Source organism: Ambystoma mexicanum, chromosome 1q (assembly GCF_040938575.1).
Source record: "Ambystoma mexicanum isolate Mex_15411 chromosome 1q, UKY_AmexF1_1, whole genome shotgun sequence".
Taxonomy (NCBI): Eukaryota; Metazoa; Chordata; class Amphibia; order Caudata; family Ambystomatidae; genus Ambystoma; species Ambystoma mexicanum.
Genome location: NC_090922.1, coordinates 1538768916 through 1538783680, shown reverse-complemented (window position 1 = coordinate 1538783680; position 14765 = coordinate 1538768916). Strand labels below are relative to the sequence as shown.

At 45.7% G+C, this 14765-nt stretch overlaps 1 protein-coding gene across 1 annotated transcript in view; it reads right to left on the bottom strand.

Annotated features, from left to right (window-relative positions):
• The window catches only part of LOC138551246 (zinc finger protein 268-like), an 84763-nt gene extending 78236 nt beyond the window's left edge, over positions 1-6527 (bottom strand). Inside the window, exons 1-4 of the mRNA XM_069642470.1 lie at positions 6346-6527; positions 5007-5070; positions 3862-3924; positions 1609-1672 (exon numbers count right to left, since the gene is read on the bottom strand). The gene's annotated coding sequence lies outside the window, so the exon portion shown is untranslated. The remainder of the gene's footprint in view (positions 1-1608; positions 1673-3861; positions 3925-5006; positions 5071-6345) is intronic.
• Positions 6528-14765: the final 8238 nt, after the last annotated feature.

Sequence of the window (14765 nt, the reverse complement as noted above, 5' to 3'; positions counted from 1 at the left end):
AGATGTAGCTAATTGTTTTGTTACCTAAAGTTCAGATGCAACTTAAAAATGTGTGCATTGGTTTAAGAAGAAACCATTATCAGCAGAGTTAGTGGCAGTTGTGAATCATTGTGGTTTGTGTCAGGAATAGAAGAAAGAAGGGTTTGAGAATAAACTGATGACTATACAGATGCAGAGCTTAAAGGAATGGATGCATGGACACAGGCAGAATGTGCAGGCACTGGCATAGAAGGGAGGCAAGCCTCTGAACAGGAGCAGAGAAGGGCCAACCATGGGAGAGGCTATACAAGGGAGGCTGATGGGTGGTTACCCCCCAGACAAGCAATTCAGCAGAAACAGTGGGGCCCACCAGATCAGCAGAGGCATGGAGGGCCACTATCATAGCTGAGACAGTGGGGCCAGTAGTCCAGGGAGCAGGCCATATCTACAGGGAGCATGTGATCCCCCACCAGGCCTCTTCGTTTGTAACTATTGTAAGCAAAGAGGACTTTAGAACAAGTGTTCCTATAGACCACACCACTGGTATCATACACCCAGCCACAGAACCCGCCAGAATCACTTTTGGATGCATAACTGATAGGCAGGCTTTTCTCTTAAGCAGGGTGGCACCAGTAAATGTGTTAGGTCGGGATCTGTTATGTAAACGTAGATGTGCTATATATTGTACTCCCGATGGAGTGTTCCTGAGAGTGCCATCTGTAAATACCAAAGCAGTTCTTGCTACTCTCCAGGTAGACATGGGGGTAACTTAGTAAGAAAGGTAGAGGGCGGCTTGGATGACTTGAAGCACTTATTGACACTATGGAGGTCATTACAACCTTGGTGCTAAGTGCACCAACTTTACCACCATGGTGTAAACTATGTTTACACCATGGTGGATGGCGGATTTACCGCCCCATTCCAAGGTGAGTGGGGCGGTAAATCCCCATTTCCCATTTTCCCTTCCCATTTTTGCCCCATAGGGAATAATGGGAGTGGGGAAGGCGCTAATTACGCCGCCGTAAATTACGGCAGCGTAATTAGCACCATGGCGGGTTAGCGCCATGGATTTTAACGCCTGCTAAAAGCAGGCGTTAAAATCAGAATCAGGCGTTAAGGGTTAACGCCACCGTTAACCCTTAATGCCCGAGTTGTAATGAGGGCCTATATCCGTTTCCTTTAGTTTCACAAATGATAATGAGGTGAGGGAAATTCAGACAGCTGAACCTCTTAGGATTAAAGTCGACCCATTCACGAGACTTCCCCATATTCCTCAGTGCCCCTACTAGTGACCCGTGTAATATCCCAATACTCCATATGAAAAAGCTGAGGAGGTTCACCTACGGTTTTGTTCAAGGTTTGAAGGCTGTCAATGCAGTATTGAGCCCTTAATTCCCAGTGGTGCCAAACCCTGCCACTATTCTTCCATGCATTCCCCTCCCCCAGATGCCACCCACTGGATCTTTGTTCAGCATTCTTCTCTGTCCCCATTCATAAAGATAGTGAATATTGCTTTGCATTTTGGCTTACAGGAGCCCAACACACCTGGGCAAGATTAGCCAAAGGATATACAGAGGCCCCCACACTCTTCTCACAACAGCTAAAGAAGCATTTAGATGAGAATATTACCTGGCATGCCACTGTTAATCCAGTACGTCGATGACTTGTTGATGGTGTTACCATCATAGGTAGCCTGTAAGCAAGACACAAAGGTACCAATGACTTCCCTGGCTGAGGGGGGACATACAGCATCCAAACAGAAGTTACAATCGTGTCCATAGAGAGTTCATTATACAGGAAATTATATTAAGAAATTTTATCGCTAGATATTGCCTCCTGAAAATAGGGCGTTTATAAATTCCCTAAATATCAGACTGTCACCTTCTCTGAAAGAAACGCCTCCTTCCCGACACTCGTAGGGCCACACATTCTCCACTCCTCACTCTACCTGAGACTGGGTAATCTGCGCCCCACTGTATCCCCCCATGGTTGCTTGTAGATACTTTGCTGAGGAACTGCCCTCTTTTCGCTCCTCTAGTGTTCGCACTGTACACTTGATTTTCTGCTTCCCTCACTACGTTCTTCTTTCCCCTCCTCTTGTGTTCCCACTGCACACTTGTTATTCTGCTTCCCTCGCCATGTTCTTTCACCTATGATTATAAAATGCTCTGTCGCTTTCTAAACGTAGGTCTTCATCCAATAAGTACCATCATAAGAAAAATAAAATGTAAGCATTTTTGGGGATAGTTGCTTACTAGCGAAAATGGATTGTAGATTATGGTGAAATAGTCAAACCGCTTAAATAATTTACCCTTAAAACAGACTCCAGAGGCCGAGTAAGACTTTGCGAAGATAAAATCATGTCTACTTGAACCTCCTGCTTTGGAACTTCAGATTATAGAAAGGGATTTACTTTCTATTGCCAAGAGAAGGGTCTGCTTTGGATTTTCCATTACAGGCCCACTGCTTAATACAGTAAGAAACTAGATCACGTAGATGCAGGAATGCCGCTGGGTCTGAGATCTGTGGTTGCACCGGAATCAGCAGTAGAGCAGAGTGTGTGCACTGTGTGAGGATCTCCTCACATGCAGTAGTTTACCTACTATTGAAAACAAAAGCTCAGCACGTTTTGCCCAAAGCCAGCTGTAAGGCGTGTGTCCTACCCTCCACCCCAGCCTGATAACTCCCCTTACCCTCAGCAGAGCTCCACACCAACCTTATTCTTTAAGCAGAGAGCACATAGGGTTGGAATGAAGTGCCCAGGGACATGCAGTCCCAAAGAATGATTTAGTTGTCAGGCTATGCTCTTCAAAAATGATCACGCATTGTTAAACTGGCAATAGTGTTGCTACATATATAATAGCACACATGTTGCATACCACAATGCCTTGGCTCACTTGTGGCAACACCACTCCGAAAACCACGGCCCTCTAATGTGTATATTGATTGTAGGTGGTTTAATTATATTGATTACCAAAACAGAGCTGATTGATTTCACTTATAAGAGGGCATGGTTTTCAATCAATCTATTATCAGGAAAGTCAACCTTTTTGATAATTGCTAATCCATATCCTTTGCTTATGCTATGGTATGTTTAGCTTCCATGTTGCTGCCATATCCTGTATTTATGTTATGGCATTTGGATCTTGCATGTGGATTCCTCTCTGGATACTGTACCCATGCTTGGGCACTTACACATTTCATTAGGCTACTAATCTGAGTTCTGTGTCTCTGCTGGGGTAGATGTACCTGCTCCGAGTCCTACATCTATACTACAGCCCGTGCATCTGCTGCGTACCCACCAATAGAGCGGATCCTGAACCTATGCTAGAACACAAATACTCTCATGGTGGAATGCTTGAAAAGTCATCTGTTCATTATTCTGTGTCCAGCATAGATGAGGGGGACACAGAGAAAGCTGTTTTTTTTAAATTGCAACCAGATCAGTTTGTCAAGCTATGGGTTGTGTCAGAGGCGAAGGGGGGCAGAGATTCTGGGATAGCTATATTTGGCCTGGATGGTAAGGCAAATTTGTCTGTACCAACCCCTAAAAAATGTTTTTTCTCAAAATTACATTTTAATCAATGTATATGGATAATGAGCTTTGAAATACACATTTTTACCCACATTTAAAGTCTCGTTAAGGGGCTGGGATTGCTTCTTATGCTTCTATATTCGTTGTGACATGGGGGCACTTTGAGAACCTTTTCCAGGGCTACTTATGGTTCTTAGTCCAGCACATGGCACGAGGGGAGGAAGAAGATTAGAGAAATGGAAGAGGCAACAGGGAGGGCACAGGCAGGCAGGGCAGGAGACAAGATGCCTAATAAACAAAGAGCAATGTGTGCAGAGAGACATACATATATCACATCAGTTATTTACCTTTTATGGTCTGTGATTGTTACTTTTGCTAAACACGGCGACACACCAATAACGTATGTAACCCTGTGGAAGGCAAACATTTTCATATGATTAATTCACCTACATACTACAAGCATTTATATGATGGAGAAAATATATAATTAAAATGTCCAAAGAAAGATCTGCGTATATCATCCCCCACCATCATGAGCCGCCCTCCATCACATACACAGGATAAATGCTTAATGGAAGGGTTGCATAGGAAAAGCAGAGACAAGTCAACATTTCGCCTAAAAAATCTCCTTTTTCCCTACAAGAACGACTACTTCACTACTTCATTTGTGCTGCATTTTCCCCATACAGCATTTGAGCTGTAAATGAGCAAGAGAGAGGGCAAGAAGCTTCAGGAACACAACCACTGCTCAGAACTTCGCAGAGTAACTGAAGATACCTGAGCTGCATCTTCACCAGCAAGACTGGAGTACAGAGCTGGTAAACAGACATACTCAGTGCTGAGAAGGGGCCCTGTGCCTATCCTGGGGTAGATTCACCTGCTCTGTGTCCTACATCTAAAATAAAGGTAGTAAACCAGCCTTGTGTCTGCTATTATTAGATCAGGCTTTGAGCTTATGCTGGGGACACAAATGCTATCATTGCAGAATCCTGATGTTGCCCTTGAAAATACATCTATTAATTCTTTTGTTCAGCATGGATGGGGGGGGAGGGAGAGACTTCAACAGAGCTGGTTTTGATCGCTAGGAGTTATGAAAGGGACAAAGGTGGTGGGGAAACAGAGATTATTGGATATCTCTATGCCTTTGGCTTGGATGCAAAGGCACATTGGTCTGCATCAGCTCTAAAATAAAATGTTTAAAACAGGACTTTTTAATCAATTTTTTTGAGATAATGTGCATTGAAATTCACACTTTTGCCCCCATTGAAACTCTCTGTTGAGGGTTGGGATTGCTTGTTATGCTTCTCTCTTCAGTGCAACATGGGGTCACTTAATAAACATTCTCCTGGGTTACTTTGGGTTCAGCACTTGGTATGAGGGGAGGAAAAAGAGTAGAGAAATGGAAGAGGTAAGGGGGGGCCCACCGGCAGGCAGGGGGCAATCTGCCTCATAAGCAAAGCACAATGTGCGCAGAGAGACAGTAGTTACTTACCTTTAGTAGTCTGTGCTTCTTACTTATTGATGAACACGAGGTCACATAAAGAGAGTGTTCAAGTCTGGAGAAAGCAAACATGATCTTATGATTCATTCATCTACAATAAGAATGATTTCAAGTAAATACTGCAAACATTTACATATATAATCGAAATAGCCAAAGAGTGATCTGCCTATATCACCCCCTTCCCGCAGCATATAACCCCCACCTCCCAGTATATAACTCCCCTTCCTCCCAGTATATCACTCCCCTTCCTCCTATGTTGAGCGATGTTATGTTGATGAAAATGAATCTTGTTCATATCATGACGAAAATATGGCCTGACTGGTATCTTCTTTGTAAGTAGTAGTTTAAAGCATAGCTATGTGCTTCCTTCCTCCCAGTAGACCACCTCCTTTCTCTCAGTATATCACCCCATCCTCCCAGTATATCACCTCCTTCCTCGCAGTAGACCACACCCCCTTCCTCCCAGTAGACCCCCCCCCACTTCCTCCCAGTATATCTCCCCCTCTAACCCCCCTACCCTGCCCATAGCACAGACAGGAGAAAGGCTTGAGAAGGGAAAGCAGTGGCAAGGCAAGATGCCTCCTATAGATTCTTCTCACCACAGGGGTGTAGACTACCCCCCCCATAGCACAGACAGGAGAAAGGCTTGAGAAGGGAAAGCAGAGGCAAGGCGAGATGCCTCCTATAGACTCTTCTCACCCCAGGGGTGTAGACTACCCCCTCCCCCCACCATAGTACAGACAGGAGAAAGGCTTCAGAAGGGAAAGCAGAGGCAAGCCAAGATGCCTCCTATAGACTCTTCTCACCCCAGGGGTGTAGACTACCCCCACTCCCCCCAGCACAGACAGGAGAAAGGCTTGAGAAGGGAAAGCAGTGGCAAGGCGAGAGGCCTCCTATAGATTCTTCTCACCACAGGGGTGTAGACTACCCCCCCTCCCCCCACCATAGTAGAGACAGGAGAAAGGCTTGAGAAGGGAAAGCAGTGGCAAGGCGAGAGGCCTCCTATAGATTCTTCTCACCACAGGGGTGTAGACTACCCCCCTCCCCCCACCATAGCACAGACAGGAGAAAGGCCTGAGAAGGGAAAGCAGAGACAAGGCAAGATGCCTACTATAGACTCTTCTCACCACAGGGGTATAGACTACCCCCTCATAGCACAGACAGGAGAAAGGCATGAGAAGGGAAGGCAGAGACAAGGCGAGATGCCTCCTATAGACTCTTCTCACCCCAGGGGTGTAGACTACCCCTTCCCCCCATAGCACAGACAGGAGAAAGGCCTGAGAAGGGAAAGCAGAGGCAAGGCAATATGCCTCCTATAGACTCTTCTCACCCCAGGGGTGTAGACTGGACGCCCGCCACTCATAATCACTGCTTCCTCGCTGGTGTGGCGTTTTCACCCCAGATCACAACCTGTGGGAGCGAAAGAGGGGGGCTGGGGGTCCCTACGAACACACCCACCGCTCGGATCCTCGCCGGGTGACTCAAGATGGCGGAGTCTGGACAGTGCTTTAATAACAAAGCAAAGAGCATGCGCAAGACAACTATACTGATCAGCCGAGCATGCGCAAACGCGGTGACGCGGTCACCTGAGCATGCGTAGATTGTATCTACTACGGCGCGCATGCCTACTATAGTAAGAGGGATCCCACGGGCATGCGTATAATGAAGGATACTGGAGCAAGCATGCGCATCGCAGAGAGACTTTTCTCTCGATTATGCTGAGACTGGAGATACTATAAAGAGCATGCGCAGAATTAGCGCAAACTTAATGTACAGATCGATCAAGCGTGCATGCGTACATTGGCGCTAGTAGAGCGAGCATGCGTAGAGCAAGAGGACTCCCTTGAGCATGGCGGGAAGCAGGTGCTGCAGAGCGCATGTGCAACAGAAAACCACATTTAGCAGAGCATGCGTACAATGTACATACACATATTCAAGTAAAAGACAGGGCATGCGCATTACAAAGGTCATCTACAAAGGCAATGGAGAGGGGGGGCATGCGCATTGTAGAGTCACCCATTCCTGGAACATGCGCACAAGCGTGAAAAATAGGCGCAGTGCTGATCTACTTTCTAGACTCGGAAAAGGAAAGAAAGCGCGCGAGAAGAGAAGAAACACTAATACAATGGGAAATCCCCCTCACTAACGTGACAGGGGGTTTAGATTCTATTAAAGACAGGAGGCGAGTATTATGCATTTCCATCTTTACTCTGAAACCACAGCAGCAAAGAAAAAAAACTTTTACAAACAAAAAAGTTTAAACAGAACTAGATAGAGTTCAATGTCAATGCATGGGGAACTCCCCAAACCATCATGGAGGACAGGTCATGCCCTGCAGGGGACCAATGAGCAGGGACCCTCCTCTATATATGTCCATTACTCTAACCCCAACCCCTCTTTCTGCAGCTGTCCTTACACCAGACGCCCAATGAAACGGTTGAACTGCGTAGCGCGGAGAAAGGATCCAACGAAACTGGAGAGATCTCAACCTTTCCGCAGCCTGAAGCTATGACGAAGTTCTTCTGGATAGGACTTCTCACCCGAAATCTGAAACAATATGAAATATAACAGGGTGGGTGGGTGGAACAGAACAGCCAATACAAAGGGAGGGTGGGTGGGATAATACTCGCCTCCTGTCTTTAATAGAATCTAAACCCCCTGTCACGTTAGTGAGGGGGATTTCCCATTCTATGGCATGACAGGAGGCTTCATATTATGCAAGTTCAAAGCCCTTGCATCCCAATTCCAATCCCAACCTGAGCAATACATTTGTGATAAAATATATTTATTCCAAATATTATTCCCATGACCAATCAGCTGCTTTGATAATTCCCTCCCCACAGGAGAGCGTCTTAAACACTATAGCATCTTCCACATGAGGACCAAAGGAGCAATGGACTCCCTTTCTCTGCAAATCTACTTAATCCAAATGGCCCAAGGGTAAGAGACCCCGCAATAGTGTTCCCACAGGAAGCAGCTGAGAGGTATTTAGGGTTAAGTCCAACTTAAGCATTTAAAACACTTAATAACTTATACATTAGAAAATGTCCCGGAGACCTGGATAATAGATGGAGGAAACCCTACGGGTACCCATTCTGGCAATAACAAAGTGATTTTTCTGAACCCCGGGAGAACATTCCACTGTCCACATCTAAAGGACTGATACAGGAGATGCACTTAACAGGAAAGAAACTCCACATGGATAACTTTGAATCAGTTGTAGCACAGACAATCCTTCCTTGAAAAGACAAAAATGCGGTAATACAATATGCTATAATCGTAGCCGATAAGAAACACCTAGTCAAGGTGTAACCCCAAAACCAATTGACCTGAAGGTCCTGCGCACCACGAACTGCCAAACCACCATTTGCACCCTTAGCGACCATGTTTCGCTGAGATAAGGGCAGTAAAATGCAATCATTGGCATGTAAAGTAACCTTCGTAGACCGTTCTACCAGAAAACCTATTTCTGTTAAGGGAGAAACAGAAGCGAAATCTGAGTCACATATCCATTCACTTAATAGCCGCCCTCTAAAAGAAATAGACTTATTAAAGGCTTTTCCAAAGTCCTTGATGACTCAGATAGTGCACTGCGCAAAGAACTTCTGAAGCCCAAGGAAAAGATGAAAATATATTCTAATGAATAACAGATAGGAACCCCTGAAGGAACCATAAGAGAAAAACTGTCGGGCAGAGATAGACACAGTTGGATAGGGATGACACTAGACAATATGCACCGTAAAATCCTATGGGGATGGCAACCACCCCCCCTCCCGAGAAGGCCCCAAAAGGAACCGAGCAATCCCGGAGGAACCGTCCGAAGCACTGGCATCCACCTTCTCACACGGAAAAGAGATCACCCAATCGGAACTCCAACCGTACAAGATCGTGGCCAAGAGAGAGCTAATAATGTAGCTTTCATAAAGCGCTACAAACCATCAGGCATCTGAGCCCCTTGTTATAACACACGGTGTGTGGTGCTCATTTATCGATCTCGGAAGTATGAAAGGCTGAGTGTGGCCCTGCCGAGATTGGATTCTGCATCAGCAGGCTCTGCACAGATGTCAAAGCGAGTGCTGTACTTGCTGAGTTATCGGACCGACATCCTGATTGAACATATGGTGCTCCAGTCTCGGAGCTAACTGCAATTGATCTTAGAGAAAGGCTCTTGAGTGAAACAGAGTTAGGTAACTGTTCCAAAGGCTGATCTAAATGCGAGAACGATAGATTCTCGCGGGGGTGCTTGGAACAATGACACGGAAGGAGCTGGACCTCTGCCCATCTAGGTTAGCTAGCTAAGGGAAAAAATCACCCTTTCCAGGGGAGAAAACGGCTAACTCCTTACTTAAGTACAGTCTATCATCCCAAAGGATAAGATGCAGAGTTATAATGACGTGCCTAAAACCAAGAACAAACTCCGTGATCGCGGAAGGGACATCTCTAACTGTATCCAAGAAACAAATATATATATATATATATATGCCAGAACCCTTTGGAACCGAGGTGAGTTATCACCTTCTTTATTAACTTGGTAACACCAGGGGCTGATGGGAAAGGCCAACCGAAAGGGAGGGACAATGATAAGAGTGAACCCATCAGTAGAACTGACGTGGAAACTCCTGAGAGGAGGAATAATGGAGGTCTAACACGACCATACCATCTGCCAGGAGACAGGAAACAATGAGCATAACAATACTTCCATTTAAAGGGTGCCACAAATAGATGTTAAAACTTGCAAAATACTTATTATTAGAAGTACCCCATATGTCCACTCCCAATTAGTGGGAGCATATTTATCTCACTCATAATTGAGAAACCGTGAGGGAGGCTGTTATCACTGCCCCTTCTAAAATGAGGGCAAGGGAAAACTGAGAGGAAGAGCGCAAATTGGATCCTTGTTAACCCACAGCGACCCCCAGGGGTTTGAGATGAACATCATCTACGAAAACCTGGTGAACACCAGAGGCATTACAGGAGATATCCTATGACTATGACTAGCAGGACTCCTGTCGGCACAATCCCTACAAAGGAACAAAAAAAAACACTGTGTTCAAGCCCCTCGAGCAGAGGAGTAACTGTGTGCACTTCTTGATGCACCTTCTACCGGATAGGTAGATTTAGGAAAACACCCAAAGGAGCGGCTACCTTCTCCTGAGGGGCAAAGATCTTAATAAAGTCACCTGTTCAATAATAAATTGAGATGAAATTGCACGGGTAAGGGCTTACATCATCCTGTGGCCGTGAAGGTTTTCCATCGATGCCGAGCAGGCAATCGCTCTTATAAACCAGCCCTTCATGATCCGCACATTTTCAAGTGCTAGTATTATAATCCGAACCTGGATTGTATAGTTTAACCTCTCAGAGGAATGCGTTGCCCTTGAGCCATCCCTTGTCACAAGAGGGGTAATTACGCCGCTCCGTAAGAGCAGAGGCGTCGTCGTTGCCGAGCAGGCAAACATATCTCAATCAAGTAGCCCAGTACTTGCACATCAAATAGTGAAACAGAGGTTACATCCCTCTTTAGCCAGCTGAGCAAACTGGGTTATACATGTCTTAAAAACCCAGATACCCTCTTCCTTCATAGGGTCCTACCCCTTATGTCCCCTAGGGCAAAGAAGGATACCCAGGACTGTGCAATCAATGTCGAGAGGGTTAGCTCACAAAACAAGAGGATGGCACTGCCTCCCAAGACCGCCCCCCTGATGAGGGAAGAAGGCTAAGGTCCTTAGCGCCTCATGAAGGCAAGTAGGGTCCGCCAAATTAACTGGCACAGAAAAACAAGGACCATGCATTAGGGGAGATATATATTAAGAACACAGGATATGAGGAACAGACCAGTACTGTGGGTACTCCCCCTAACCTGCGTACTTAACCCCTTCAGGGGAGGAGAAACCTAAGGGAAGTAAACGGACTGAGTTGTCCTGAACTTACCTAACGGAAAAAGAGAGAGAGAGGGGTAATTAAGCAGACATTTCTTTTCCCCCGTAAAGGGACATGAAATATCATTCTAGTACAGGATGGTGCCTGAATGATGGCTGGATAGGAAGGCCCAAGCCCCCTCTAGGTCATTTAACGATCTCCTCCACCAACCCCTGTCTTTTCTTTGAAGGATAAAGTGAGAAAACCAATAAACAAACAAAATAGTTGTTTGAACAAAGGGAAGCGGCAATGCTTCACACACAGCTTAACCATTGCTGTATCAAAGGAATACGCCGAGCAAGCGCACCACGAGCTGCTTACCCGAGCAGGGTATGGAAATCAGCAGCACGCCAGGGAACAACCCTCGCATCCAAACTCAGGTGAAACCTGAAGCCGAGCAGGCAGCGGCACTCAAAATAATTGTGCCGAAATTCTGACACAAGATACCCAAATAGGGAGAGACACCTTGTAGTATTTTGTATTTCATTTCTAAAATGTAAAGGTGGTGCATGGCGCTCCCCTCACCTGCGCTTCAGTAAGCAAAGCGTTTGCCAGGACGCGCGTGGGGATTGAAGTGGGTGGCCCATATGTGGAAAGCCTGCACCTTTCCCATAAGGGTTCCTTTAAAGGGAAACCCCTTTTATCTCATTGGGTATAAAGTGAACAATTTAGCATTCATAATTCAACATTCATAAGTCAGCATTTATATATATAGCGCTACGAACCCACAGGTATCCGAGCGCTGCTCAACCCTACCCCTGGGTCTGGGGCAGCGTATAAGAAAGGAAAATCCCCTTATGTATAAATTCAATAATTTGACCTTCATAATTCAGCATTTATATAAATATAGCCACAGGATAAAAAACGCTGCTGAACCCTACCCCTGGGTCTGGGGCAGCGTTTAAGAAAGGAACATTCCCTTATACATAAATTCAATAATTTGACATTCATAATTCAGCATTTATTTAAATTTATTTATTTATTTTTATATATAGGCACAGGATAAAAGCGCTGCTCAACCCTACCCCTTGGCCTGGGGCAGTGTAAACTAGCCCCCCCCTCCCCTCCGCCGCGTCCGGAGTAAAGCCAAGATTTGACGCCCGAGCGAGGTAAAAGGGGGAGGGAAGGAGCCTGTGCGCGCGAGGTCCGAAGCAAAGGCTTAAAAGACCCGCGCTGAAAATATCCCAAAATAAACAAAAGAACATAACATGGCGCACTAGGCACACCAACCCACGCGTGACAGGCCTGAAGCAACAGCTTCTAAATGGGCCGCACGCGAAAATAAACAAATAAACAAAAATAAAAGACTGTGCACGTGAGGTCTGAAGCCCAGGCTTCAAAGACCCGTGGCCACAGCTGACAATCAGTACATAAATCACGCTGGACAGGCCTGAAGCGAAAGCTTTAGCTTCCAAAAGGGCCGCACGTGACTGCTCGCATTCCAAAAAGAAAGTAAAATAAACACAGGCCCCAAACCCATAAAAGGAACCATACTGCAGGAAGAAGCACGGGCGCTCGCAACCCATTAATTCTGTTAGATGCCACGAAGTAAGTGGCCGTTCAAATAACATAGCAAAATAAATTTAAAATTAGGAAACACAATTTCCAAAGTGAAAGCAGTAAGGCACATATATATATGCAACGCCAATTCATATGGCAACCACTGACTAACATGCAAGGCACAACTAAAAGGCGTGACTTAGCTTGTGGTGTCAGCAGAGGGGTTGGGGTTAGAGTAATGGACATATATAGAGGAGGGTCCCTGCTCATTGGTCCCCTGCAGGGCATGACCTGTCCTCCATGATGGTTTGGGGAGTTCCCCATGCACTGACATTGAACTCTATCTAGTTCTGTTTAAACTTTTTTGTTTGTAAAAGTTTTTTTCTTTGCTGCTGTGGTTTCAGAGTAAAGATGGAAATGCATAATATGAAGCCTCCTGTCATGCCATAGAATACTGTTTTATTTGCAGGACTAAAAAGAAAACAAGTGCAGGACAAGCTCTTTCTCATCATTCTTCTTCAATATTATTTAGGTCGTTTTACATTTTGTGCATATTCTTAGCTAAAGTTTTGCTGTATGGGTTACAGTCTTGATGTTTTATATTGTGATAACATACTTGATATTTATTTTCTTTACTTATTTATTGGTAATTTGTTAGGAGCTTATAAAATTGGAAAAAAACTGTGCCAAAAACGCACACAGGGCAACAGGGTGGGAACGGGAAGGTAGACATGAATTACAACAAAGATAAATAATTGAATTAATAGTAGAAACAAATAATGAGAATAACAGAGAGGGGAGACAAACTGTTGTGGCCGTGCAAATGATCACACCAGGCAGGAGATTGAGTTAGTGTACTTTTATTTACATGACACATGTAACTCTGTCATTACAAACAAATCACCTCTCAGCATACAGTGCAGTAACTGCCGGTATCATTCATTTAGTCCTGCTGGCAGTTTCTGTATTTAAGGTGAGTGGTAAGCCCCTAGCAGGAGGTTGCAGGGGAGAGCGTGGGGCAACCTGCCTTTCTGTGGCTTACCTCGCTCTTAATGTCCTGAGAGGGCACCACATCTCGTAATCTCAATGTTGCTCCCGCGGGACTCTGCACAGGACCTTGTGAATGTCCTTTACACAAACCTACTGTGCCTTGTGAGTGTTCAATATGTGCAAGTGCAGAGGGGAGGGGTGGGTTAGGGATTCTGCTGTGGTCATACATGCCAACCCTCCCGATTTAGGTGGAGACTCCCGATTTTCCTGTGAAAAATATTGTTATTTTTCACGTCCTCTCGCCGAAAATAAATCTTTGCAAAATGCATTTCTATGGGAAAAAAGTTGGTCTCCCGATTTTTTTCGGACACAATCTCCCTCCCAGGTGGGTTAGAATGTTGGCATGTATGTGTGGTGCTCATGGAGAAGTGCTTAAGAAGAGAAGAACAGAAGTGCAACATCCCCTGGGAGCCTAAGTAAGTGCAGTAAAACAGCAGGGAAGAGAGGAGGATAAGGAAGAGCTAAAGAGAAAGGTCTTGAGGCTTTTACGGAACCTAAAGAGATCCTGCTCAAGTTGCAGAGAGAGGCTATTTCATAGAAAGGAGCCTGCCAAAGATAGTGATCAACCACCCGCTCTCTGTTTAGCAAACCGCTTTGCATGCAGCGAGTTGGTGCCAGGGGAACTTAGTGGTCTGGAATGGGAGTATTTAGTCAGGAAGTGTTGAGGATAGAGTGTTCCCCCGCCCCAGATATCCTTGTGGATGATACAGAGGGATTTGAATTTAATCCATGCTGAGACCGGGAGCCAGTGAAGGCTTTGTAGAGCAAGAGAGATGCAGTCCCGGGTCTTGAGGCCAAGGATAAGTCTAGCTGCCCTATTCTGGGTTAGCTGGAGAGGTCACAGGGTGGAGGAAGGAAGATTAAGGAAGAGGCTTTTGCAATAGTCTAGCCTTGCGAGGACCAGCACACGGACAACATTTAGTGTCGTGGGGAAGGTGAGGAAGGGTAGAGTTCATTGGAGAAGAAAGAGCTGAAAGTGGGACCTCTTGACGATGTCCTGAATATGAGGGATGAAGAAAAGGGAGGAATCGAAGATGACTCTGAGATTTCTGGCTTCAGAGGAGGAGGCAGGGGGGCCTATGGAGGAAGGCCAGAGTGTAGGATAGAAGCAGGGTGCAGGGGATCCAATAGGGAGAATCTCTGTTTTGCTGCCATTCAGGCAGAGGTCATTATCAGTGCCCAGGCCTGGATGGCAGAGAGGCGCTCAGGGTTGAAGGAAGTTGCAAGACCGTCAGTAGGAAGTTTGAAGGGGAGTTGTGTGTTGTCAGCGTAGCACTGGAA